Raw genomic sequence first — 9,944 nt, 5'->3', positions numbered from 1 at the left:
GATGGCTGTCTTTTCAGTCATGACCCAACCCAAGGAACCTGAAGGACTAGGAGGAGGGGTCGACTCCTTATATGGCAACTGTTCACTCTGTGAGCAGTTCAAGGGCAATGCAGGCCTGTAAGAACATAGGTGACAGAAAACAATCACCACTCTGTATTCTCCATTCCATGTAGGCTTTAATAAAGAAAGGCAAAACTATATGGAGGAAAATAAACAGGGCAATGAAAATTGTGGGTCCATGTTCTGTTGTTTCTGTGCCACACACATCATCAGATGAGCCTCAGGAGACTAGAAATCCTGGCCCCAGAAAGACATTCATCCCTGTCGTCCTTTTTCATTTTCTCCCACTCAGCCAAGGATTGGGATAGGGGGTCCTGACGCAGGCTCAGGAAGATCTGGTCCCCTGAGCCTTGCCTACTGGATAGGAGACAGAGCTGCCTGGCTCCTGACCTTGGGGGAATCACCTTACATTAGTTATGCATCCTGAAACAGGAGGGTCTTTACTCATGGGTCCCCCTATGATGCCAGGAAATTTCTGATCAACATCTGAGTGTCTCTAACCCAAGTTCCAGGCACCTTACAGGGAGCCCCACCTAGAACCCGGGCCACCCCATCTGCTAACTGTTATACCACAGATGTGGGATGCCTACCTGGAAGATAGCCTTTCCCCCTTTTTTGGGTATGGCTCCAGTAACCACCAGGGTTTGAAAGTGCAGTCGGGTACTTCTGCTTCAGGTTGGTCAGTACAGCCTGCTTTTCCAGTTCCACAACCTCCTCAGGAGCCACGTTTTCTGGGCACTGCAGAGTTGCCCCAATTTCAGGGATCCCCGTGTAGCATGAGAGAAGCACTGAGATGTTTTCCCTTCCATAAACCAAAGGTTTCCTGTGAGAGAAATTGGTTCTTCAAAGTTACGCCCACGAGAGGCTAAGCTGATTTCACCAAAGGGACACGGAGTGAGCTGGGTCCCTCTGAGCACTTCCGATGTGTCAAACACTGTTCAGGGAATTCTGGGTGAGGCCAGGGGAGAGAAGGAAAAGAAGAGGACAGAGCCTGGTCCACTAATGGGCAGGTCCTAGCCCGACTGCTGTGGGCAGCACGTACAAGTCAGAAAGGCCCTGACTGCTGTGGGGAACCCACAGGCAATGAGGTCCCAAGCTCTTCACCAGGTGAAAGGAGCTGATGTGGGACCTTTACCACTGAGGGGTGAGCAAATGGGCAACCACTGAGGGATGCCATGGGCAGTGGGGGTGGGGCAGGTGTGTGAAGTCAGGCAGACAGCCTGAGTCTGGAGGCCCCCTGACATTCTCTGTGTGCTGTGAAGCCTCCCCTGGTCTGTCACGCACACACACATGCCTGCACACACATAAATACACATGTGTGCACACAGGCAACACCACATGCAGACTTGGACCTGTCCCTGCCTTTCAGGTCACAAATGGGGACTGAGGTCTTGTGTGGACAGAAAGATGGCTTCACCCAGGTCGTAGGAACTCAGCCCACGGAACCCCAGCCTGGGCCCCTTTGAAGGTGTGCTGCTTACAGAAACCACAGCCCCACCACCACAGGCTTAAAAGAAAATAAGCCCCAAACCCCTGAGCAAGGTCCTGGGGGTACTCTTGGAGGGGTGTGAGCAATGCTCAGGGTGTCACACTTTGCCTATGATCACTGCTCAGCCATACTTCTTTCCCCAAGCAGGGTTTGAATCTGCCTGGGGTTCCTCCCCAGCCTCTCCTGCAGCAGCTTCCACCAGAGGGCGTCTTCCCAGTCCCTGTGAGCAATGTGGATGGTGATGGTACAGTTCCCCTGGCTGCTCACCAGGGTTGCCAATGAGTCTGGAGTCTTGACCACATTTAAGACAAAGCCTGCATAAGGCTGCAGGAAGGAGAGGCAGGAGAACTCCATCTCCGTAGAGATCCTTGGGCCTCACGTGGCCTGGGAAACCCACAAGTGTGACTGTCCATAAGCATCATGCATCAGCCCTCCATTTTCATGGTCTGTAGGATTACCTCTCCCCAATAACCCCTGGACACCTGGAACCCCACGGACAGGGATGGTGGGAGAGGCTCCTCCTTCCTATCCCCACGCTGTCAGCGGCCAGGCCCAATGGAAAGGGCTGGCAATGCAGATGCCTCATCCATCAGATGGATTCTTTGAGGGGCTCAAGGAAGAAGGTAGAGACAGGTAAGGAGAGGCACTCACACAGGATGTGGTCAGTTCTACAAAGAAGGTCACTGAGGCCAGGGGAGCACAAAGGAGGGAGGAAGGGCGATTTGGCTTCACACCGGATGAGTGGGTTCTAGTCCTCTCCCAATGCAGACCCTCCTGGGCTGTGCTGCTTCTCCTCATCCCCACCCACCCCAAAACAATCAGCTCCCTCCTCGTTTCACCCCAACGCACTACAGGTCCCCAAGCACACCGGTCCTTCTTCCTGGGCTGCTGGTTGCAGATCCTTGGGATACAACCTAAGCTGGGCCCTGGGACACCGCCGTGTGAGCTCAGATCATCCTGCCAGGTGTCTCCCTCAGGCCCCTTTGGGAGCCACCCTCCTCCATCCCCTGGCTGAACCACTGCTATCTGCTGTCAGCAGGCACTCCTGGCCCCCACTGCAGCCTAGAGAAAGGAATATCAGGAGCAGGAAGAATTGGCACCAGTACCCACACACACCAACCCCAGGCCAGGCCCTGGGGTGGGCATGATCCACAAATCCTAGAATTCAATTCTCAAGTAACGGTGGTTGAGAAGGTGTCACAGAAGGATGAATAGATGGCTCAGGATCATGGAGGCCCTGAGTGCATCACCCACTGTCCTTGCCTTTTCCCTGGGGAAGGGGGTCCTAGTACCTGGTGGAGCTTGGAATCCACGGGTCTGAGTACCTGTCCTGTACCATAATAGGACAGACACAACCAGAGGCTACACATCATCATCATAGGGCCTGAGCCTCAGTACCACACTCCACATGAGCAACCCCCCACTCTGCGTGACTCTTCCCCTCCTGTCTTAACGGACATAAACCTCACATCAGCTATTATGTCCTCGTGTGCATGGAAACATACCTACTCTCAAAGACAAGGCCCAGGAACAAAAGCAGCCTGTGTTCACTCCCTTCCCAACCCAGTGTCCTTCTAGTCCTGGTGCCCAGCTCCTCTGCTCTGCATCCCCTCCCTTTCTCTGGCTGGGTTGCCTTTCCTTATGAGGACAGAGGCTCAATGAATGTTTAGGGTGCACATGAACCAGTGAGAAGAGTTTTTTGGATGTTTATTTTTCTACATTCTTGAATAAGCTATGAAAATCCAGGTATATATACGCTATTTTTACAGAATGACACACTAAAAATGATACAGGAATAACAAATTAACTATTTTATCTGTTTTACAGCTATGCTCTTTCACATTAAAAAAAAAAGCATATTACAAGTCCATGTTATCTGGTTACAGAGTACAAATAAAATGAATGATTCCCAATTTGTTTTTACAAAATAGCAAAGCTCTTTCTCTTAAGTTAAATAACGTGTGACCCTTGTCATTTGTAAACTTAGATTCTGAAGCTAATAAACATTCTACTTAAAGTAACATTTTAAAATACCAAAAATAAAAGAAGATACATTTCTAAGTCAACCCAATGGAATGAGATACACAGATGTTATTCACTATAATCCCCTAGTCTGCCCCATCACTGCTTGGATCATTGACTTCCGTCTTTAAACACAAAGTAAAGAAATCTGCCTTGGACTTCACTGAGGGCAGAAGAAGCTACTGGACATGGCAGAAGAGCTTGCACTGGCCATGGCAGTAGTATCATGTGTGGTGCTAATTCTGGCCTGCGCTCTCTGTTCCTCCTCTCTCAAAGCCTCCTCATATCAGTGTGGGAAGGAACTGGTGTCACTCCAATAGATCTGGGACAAAAACTCCAGGACTTTCAACTTGGTGGTCTCAGCGTGGGCCCTGGGACCCCACAGGAACTCGTACCATGCCGGTTGGCTGTTGGGCACCTGCTGGTACTCCAGGTACTGTTCCTGCACCCAAACTTTGGTGAGGAGCTCCCTGGGCTCCCCATAGATGCAATGCTCCATCCCAACATGCACCGCATGGCATTCAGTGCTTTCCATATCTTCTCTTCGGGGACACAATCATCCTCCTAGAAGATTATACTAAGGATGAGTATCAGAAGGCCAGTCTTGGGCATACTGTGCTCATTCCTCACCATCCCATCATAGGTGGGGCCCAGGTTGGTGCCTAGGACATAGGTGTGGCTGGTGGGGTCCACTCCCTTCACATCAATGCCATCAACCAGCTGCATGCACTCAGAGGCCTCTCTGAAGATTACAGCAATGTGGTCCTGGTGCTCTCTGATGACGCTACTCAGCATTTCTACCTTTGTGGTCAGCTCCTTTGTGCGATAATTGAGGAGCAGGAATCCCACCAGATCAGCTACCATATCATCAAACACGTCTCTGGGCAAGGACCCTAAATCTGGCAGGGCCCGGGAGGTACTGGGACCCTCCTCTTCTTGGCTGCTGGACTGGCTCAATGGAGCAGCAGCGGCAAAGGCAGTAGGGGAGGCACAGGCACTTGGAGAGCTCCGGGTAGAACTTGGTGTCCCAGCAGCAGCCTGAACCTCCTCCTCCTCTTCCTCCTCCTCCTCCTCCTCCTCTTCCTCCTCCTCCTCCTCCTTCTCCTCCTCCTCTTCCAAGGAGCTTGCATTACTTGAAAGCAGAAGATAGCAAGAGGAAAAGGAGGAGGAGGAGATGGAGAAAGGAAAAGAGGAGGAGCAGGTGGAGGAGCATGAGGGGGAAGGATCCTACTCCTCAGCCTCTCGAATTTCAAGCATGTAGCGTCATCGCTTTGGAGCTCGAGGCATGATGACTCCTGTCAGGCAGCCACAGGAGTGCGGGCTGGAGGTGGGCAATGAGGACTCACAGGCCTGTGGAGAGAGGAAATATAAGTGGCCTCAGCTGGGTACACCCTTGTCAGCTTTAACAAAGCAGAGCTACAGGTCTCCTCTTTAGGGGTGCTCTTGGGCCTCACTGGGGTCTCTCCTCCTGGGTGGCCTGTCCCCTAAGATTCTGAATGAGGAAGTAAGATGGTTCTCTAGGTAGAGTCGGCATAGGTCAGGGTTCTGTGGCTGGCAGTGGGGTGGGGTCAGGTGCTGCAGGGGTTCTCCTCTATTCTGGCATGGGGGAGAACCTGGGGACACATTCTAGGTGAAGGCAGGCACCTTACCTTGACAGCTGGCACGGCCTGGACCTCCTCTGTTCTGTGACTTGTGTTTTGTGCCTCAGACCAAGGCCTTTATACCCTGGCTCCTGGAGCCGCTGTAACAGGAAACTAGGAAACACCTCAGCGTGCAGGTGGCATGCACAGCCATGGGCCTCCAGTGCTGACAAGAGAAAGGCCAGGATTCTGTGAGTTCCCCACTGTTCTGGGCTGGATGGTCTTCTGCGTCCTCACTCAGGGTTCTCACCTTTCCCCTGGCAGGGCCCGTGAACTTCCCCTCTGCTGGCCCTGAGGCAAAACTCTCAGAACAAGGCTACACACCCCTGAGACTGAACAGAAGAAAGTGAGGGGGCCCCACATCTGACCACACCTGCCCAGGGCATCCCACAGGATACAGGATGACATGGCCAAACTCTGTGGGGGCTATCTGCCCTGAGACGGGGAGTGCCCTCAGTCCTAACGTTGACATCTGACAGGGTCTTGGACAACTTCCTGTGTTGAACTAAGGCCACTTTCCTTCAGACTAAAAACTCACCCACCTGAGTCACTGGTGGAGGACGTGAGGGACACCACGTTCCACTTTCTCTCATGGCTGACAGAAGTGGCAAAGTAAGGCTAGAATTAGACCAGCTGCGATGTGAGGTTTTCCCTCAGTCCTCAGCTGAACCTTGAAAGGAGACAGCAAGACTCGGGAACAGGGGAGGAGCATTAGGGCTCCTGCTGCCTTTCCTCAGATTCCTCCCCTTAAAGGAAGTCAGGGTCCGGGACACCTCCCCTCTCCTCCTTTGCTCACCTGACTGAGGCCCACCACCCCAGCCAAAATCAGAGCCCTGCCTGGGGTCTCTCAGAGCTGAAAGTGGAAGTGGGGTGAATGTCCATGAGGCCCCCATTTGTTCTGCAGGACAATTCCCCCTCCTTCCTCCCTCATGGTCAATAGCTTGGCCACTTGCAGTGCCCGAGTGTCCTGGCTCTGCAGTCCATATACCACACCCTTTGTGTAAGGCCCCACCTCTTTCAGATTCCTGAGAGCAAAGGGATTGGGAGAATCCATGGGAAAGCAATTCCAGAAACCCCAGGGCTGAAGGCAGGTGCGGGTTCCTGAGGGGTCCCCACTGTGGTGGGATCCAAGGTTCCCTGAGTCCTCCCATAGGATCCTCCCTTGACTCTGGCAGATGCTGGCCCACCCTCTGCTGAAGTGAGGTCCTGCTCTTTATACCCAAGCTCCAGACTGCCAGACCCAGATGCAGGAATAAGAAAATGCCACCTATGATCATCCTCCCATGAGGCCTGCCTAAGGACTTTGTAAGGTCCTGGGCCCACCTGCTGCCGTTCTCAAGTACTGCTCCTGATCCTTACCTGGTTGTGCATTTCAGCACATGCTGTCTGTGGTCATCCCCCCAGTGAGATCCCAGCACTGTCTCTGGTCTAGCTTCCAGGGTCCCTCCGTCCTCCCTCAGGGTACTCACCTTGACTCTGGCAGTTCCTTCGCACACCATCTACCTACATGGGGTCCCACTTCCTCTACCAAAACCATAGAGTCTCTGAGACCAAGACTGACTCTGGTCTTCATTTCTGGGACGTTGGGGCACCATCTTCCTTTATGGGGTCCTACTTCCTCTACTCAACTCCAGAGTCTCAGACTAGGACTGACACTGGTCTAGCTTCCAGGATCCTTGCCGCACCATCCGCCTGCCTATTCCATCTACGGAACCCTGACAGTCTCTGAGACCAGGACTGACTCTGGTCTAGCTTCAGGGTCCTTGATGCACCATCTGCCTACATGGGGTACTTCTCCCTCAGCCAAACACCTTAGAGTCTCTGAGAGCAGGAATTAGTCTTGGCTAGATTCCATGATCCCTCTGTCCTCCCTCAGGGTCCTCACCTTGACTGGAAGGTCCTTGGAACACCAACTGCCTATATTGGGTCCCACTCCCTGTACCAACCCCCCGAGTCTCTGAAACCTGGACTGACTATAATCTAGCTGAAAGGGTCCTTGGTGCAACTTCTGCCTATATAGGGTCTTACAACCTCTATCAAAACACAAGAGCAGTGGCCGGCAAACTCATTAGTCAACAGAGCCAAATATCATCAGCACAATGATTGAAATTTCTTTTGAGAGCCAAATTTTTTAAACTTAAACTTCTTCTAATGCCACTTCTTCAAAATAGACTCGCCCAGGCCATGGTATTTTGTGGAAGAGGCACACTCATGGGGCCAAAGTGCAGTATGTACTCGTGAGTCGCAGTTTGCCGACCAAGGCCCCAGAGTCTCTCAAAACAAGATGGACTCTGGCCTAGAATCCAGGGTCCTTGGCTCACATTCTGACTATATGGACTCCTCCTCAGTCTACCCAATCCCCAGAGTCTCTGAGACCAGGACTGACTCTGGTCCAGATTCCAGGGTCCTTGGTGGATCATCTGCCTATATGGGGTCCTATTCCTTCTACCAAACCCCCAAAGTCACTGAGACCAGGACTGACTCTGGTCTAGTTTCCAGCGTTCTTGGCCCACCATCGGCCTATATGGGGTCCTACTCCCTCTAACAAACCCCTAGGGTCTCTGAGGACAAGCTTGACTCAGGTCTAGAATACAGGGTCCTTGGCGCACTATCTGCCTATATGGGGTCCTTCTCCCATTACTGAACCCCCAAAGCCTCTGAGACAAAGAATGATTCTTGTCTAATTTCCAGGGTCCTTGCTGCACCATCTTCTTATATAGGGTCCTAGTCTGTCTACTGAACCCCCAGAGACTCTGCGACCAGGATTGACTCTGATCTGGATTCCAGGGTGATTGGCGGACTATATGCTATATGGGGTCCTACTCACTCTACTGAACGTACAAACTCTGAGAAGAGGACTGTCTCTGGTATAGCTTCCAGGGCCCCTAACCTTGATCTAGCAAGTCCATGGCACACCATCTGCCAATTTTGGGTCTATATCACTCTACTGAACCCCCAGAGTCCTGGACACCAGAAATGACTCTGGTCTCAGTTCCAGGGTCCTTAGCACACCATCTACCTATATGGGGTCCTTCTCCCATTACTGAACACCCAGAGATTCTGAGACAAAGAATGACTCTTGTCTAATTTCCAGGGTCCATGCTGCAACATCTTCTTATATAGGGTCCTACTCCGTCTACTGAACCCCCAGAGTCTCTGAGACCAGGACTGACTCTGATCTGGATTCCAGGGTCCTTGGTACACCACCTTCCTAGATGGGTTCCTATTCACTCTACCCAATCCCCAGAGCATGTGAGAACAGGACTGACTTTGGTCTAGATCCCTGAGTCCTTTGCGCGACATCTGCCTTAATGGGGTCCTATTCCTTGTACTGAACCCGCAGAGACTCTGAGACCTGGTACTGACTCTGAGTACTGACCCAGTTCCTCAACTGGATTCTGGCAGGGCCTGGGCCTGCCTCCTGAGTACTGACTCTATTATAGCTTCCAGCGTGCTTGGCACAACATCTGCCTCTATGGGTTGCCATTTCCTCTAACCAACCCCCAGAATCTCTGAGACCAGGACTACTCTGGTCAGGCTTCAAGGGTCAATGGCGCACCATCTGCTTATATGGAGTCCTACTCCATCTCTTGAACCCACAGGATCTCTGAAACCAGCATTGACTCTGTTCTGGTTGCCATAGTCCTTGGCACACCACCTGCCTATATGGACCACTCCCTAAACCCAACTCCCAGAAACTCTGAGACCAGGATTGACGCTGGTCTAGTTACCAGGGTCCTCTGTCTTCCCTCATGGTCCTCACCTTGCTCTGGCAATTCATTGGCACACAATATGCCAATATAGGTTCCATCTCACTCTACTGAAAGCCCAGAGTCTCTCAGACCAGGACTGACTCTGGTCTAGTTTCCAGGATCCTTGTCGCACTATGTGCCTATATGGGGTCCTATTCCTTCTACCCAGCCCTGAGAGTCTCTGAGTCCAGGACTGACTCAGGTCTAGTTTCTAGGGTTCTTCACGCACCATCTGCATATATGATGTCCTTCTTCCTTTACACAACCCCCAGAGTGTGGAAGACAATGACTGACTCTGGTCTAATTCCAGGGTCCTTGGCACACCATCTGCCTATATAAGGTCCCACTTCCTCTTCCCAATCCCTAGAGTCTCTGAGACCAGGACTGACATTGGTCTACTTTCCAGGGTTGTTGGCACACCATCTGCCTATATGGGGTCCACTTACCACTACCCAACTCTCAGAGTCTCTGAGACCAGGACTGACTCTGGTCTAGTTTCCAGGGTCCTTGGCGCTTCATCGCCTAGATGGGATCCCACTCTCTCTACCAAACCCCAGAGTCTCTGAGACCTGGATGGAGATGTGGAAGGGAGAAAATGGCGGATGTCATCATTCTCAACCGCCCCCCCCCCAATCTGTTCTCCAGGTCATGGCCCTCCCTGTGCTGACCTGGGGTCATCATCCTTACAGCAAACCGCCCCCGCAGAGACTCTCAGACCCACATGTGGAAGTGAGATAATGTCTATGTGTTCACCTCCCTGCGTGCTGCCTGGTTGGCTCTGTGGTGGGGTCTCAGGTCCTTCCATCCCCCTCAGCGAGCTGACCGTGACTAGGAATCTCCTCTGCCTGCCATGCTGAGGAGAGGCCCTGCTCTTTATCTCCGCCCCTACCTCAGAGTCCGCTGTGTGAGTCAGGACACACTGAGCATGGCCACCCGCGTGGTGCCCCTCCTGGTGGGCAGCAGGGGTGGACTTCTGCGGGC

General features: G+C 52.4%; 1 pseudogene across 1 annotated transcript; it reads right to left on the bottom strand.

The window, feature by feature from the left end:
• Positions 1-3,731: 3,731 nt before the first annotated feature.
• LOC307095361 (melanoma-associated antigen 10-like) lies at positions 3,732-6,582 on the bottom strand (annotated as a pseudogene). The gene is made up of 2 exons: positions 6,571-6,582; positions 3,732-4,798 (listed from the first exon to the last, which is right to left on the bottom strand). The product of its transcript is annotated as a melanoma-associated antigen 10-like (transcript).
• Between the last annotated feature and the right edge of the window lie 3,362 nt (positions 6,583-9,944).

The sequence above is a fragment of the Cnephaeus nilssonii genome, assembly GCF_951640355.1.
Source record: "Cnephaeus nilssonii genome assembly, chromosome: X".
Lineage (NCBI taxonomy): Eukaryota > Metazoa > Chordata > Mammalia > Chiroptera > Vespertilionidae > Cnephaeus > Cnephaeus nilssonii.
Note: the sequence above shows the minus strand (reverse complement) of the source record. Positions and strands in the feature narration are given on the sequence as shown.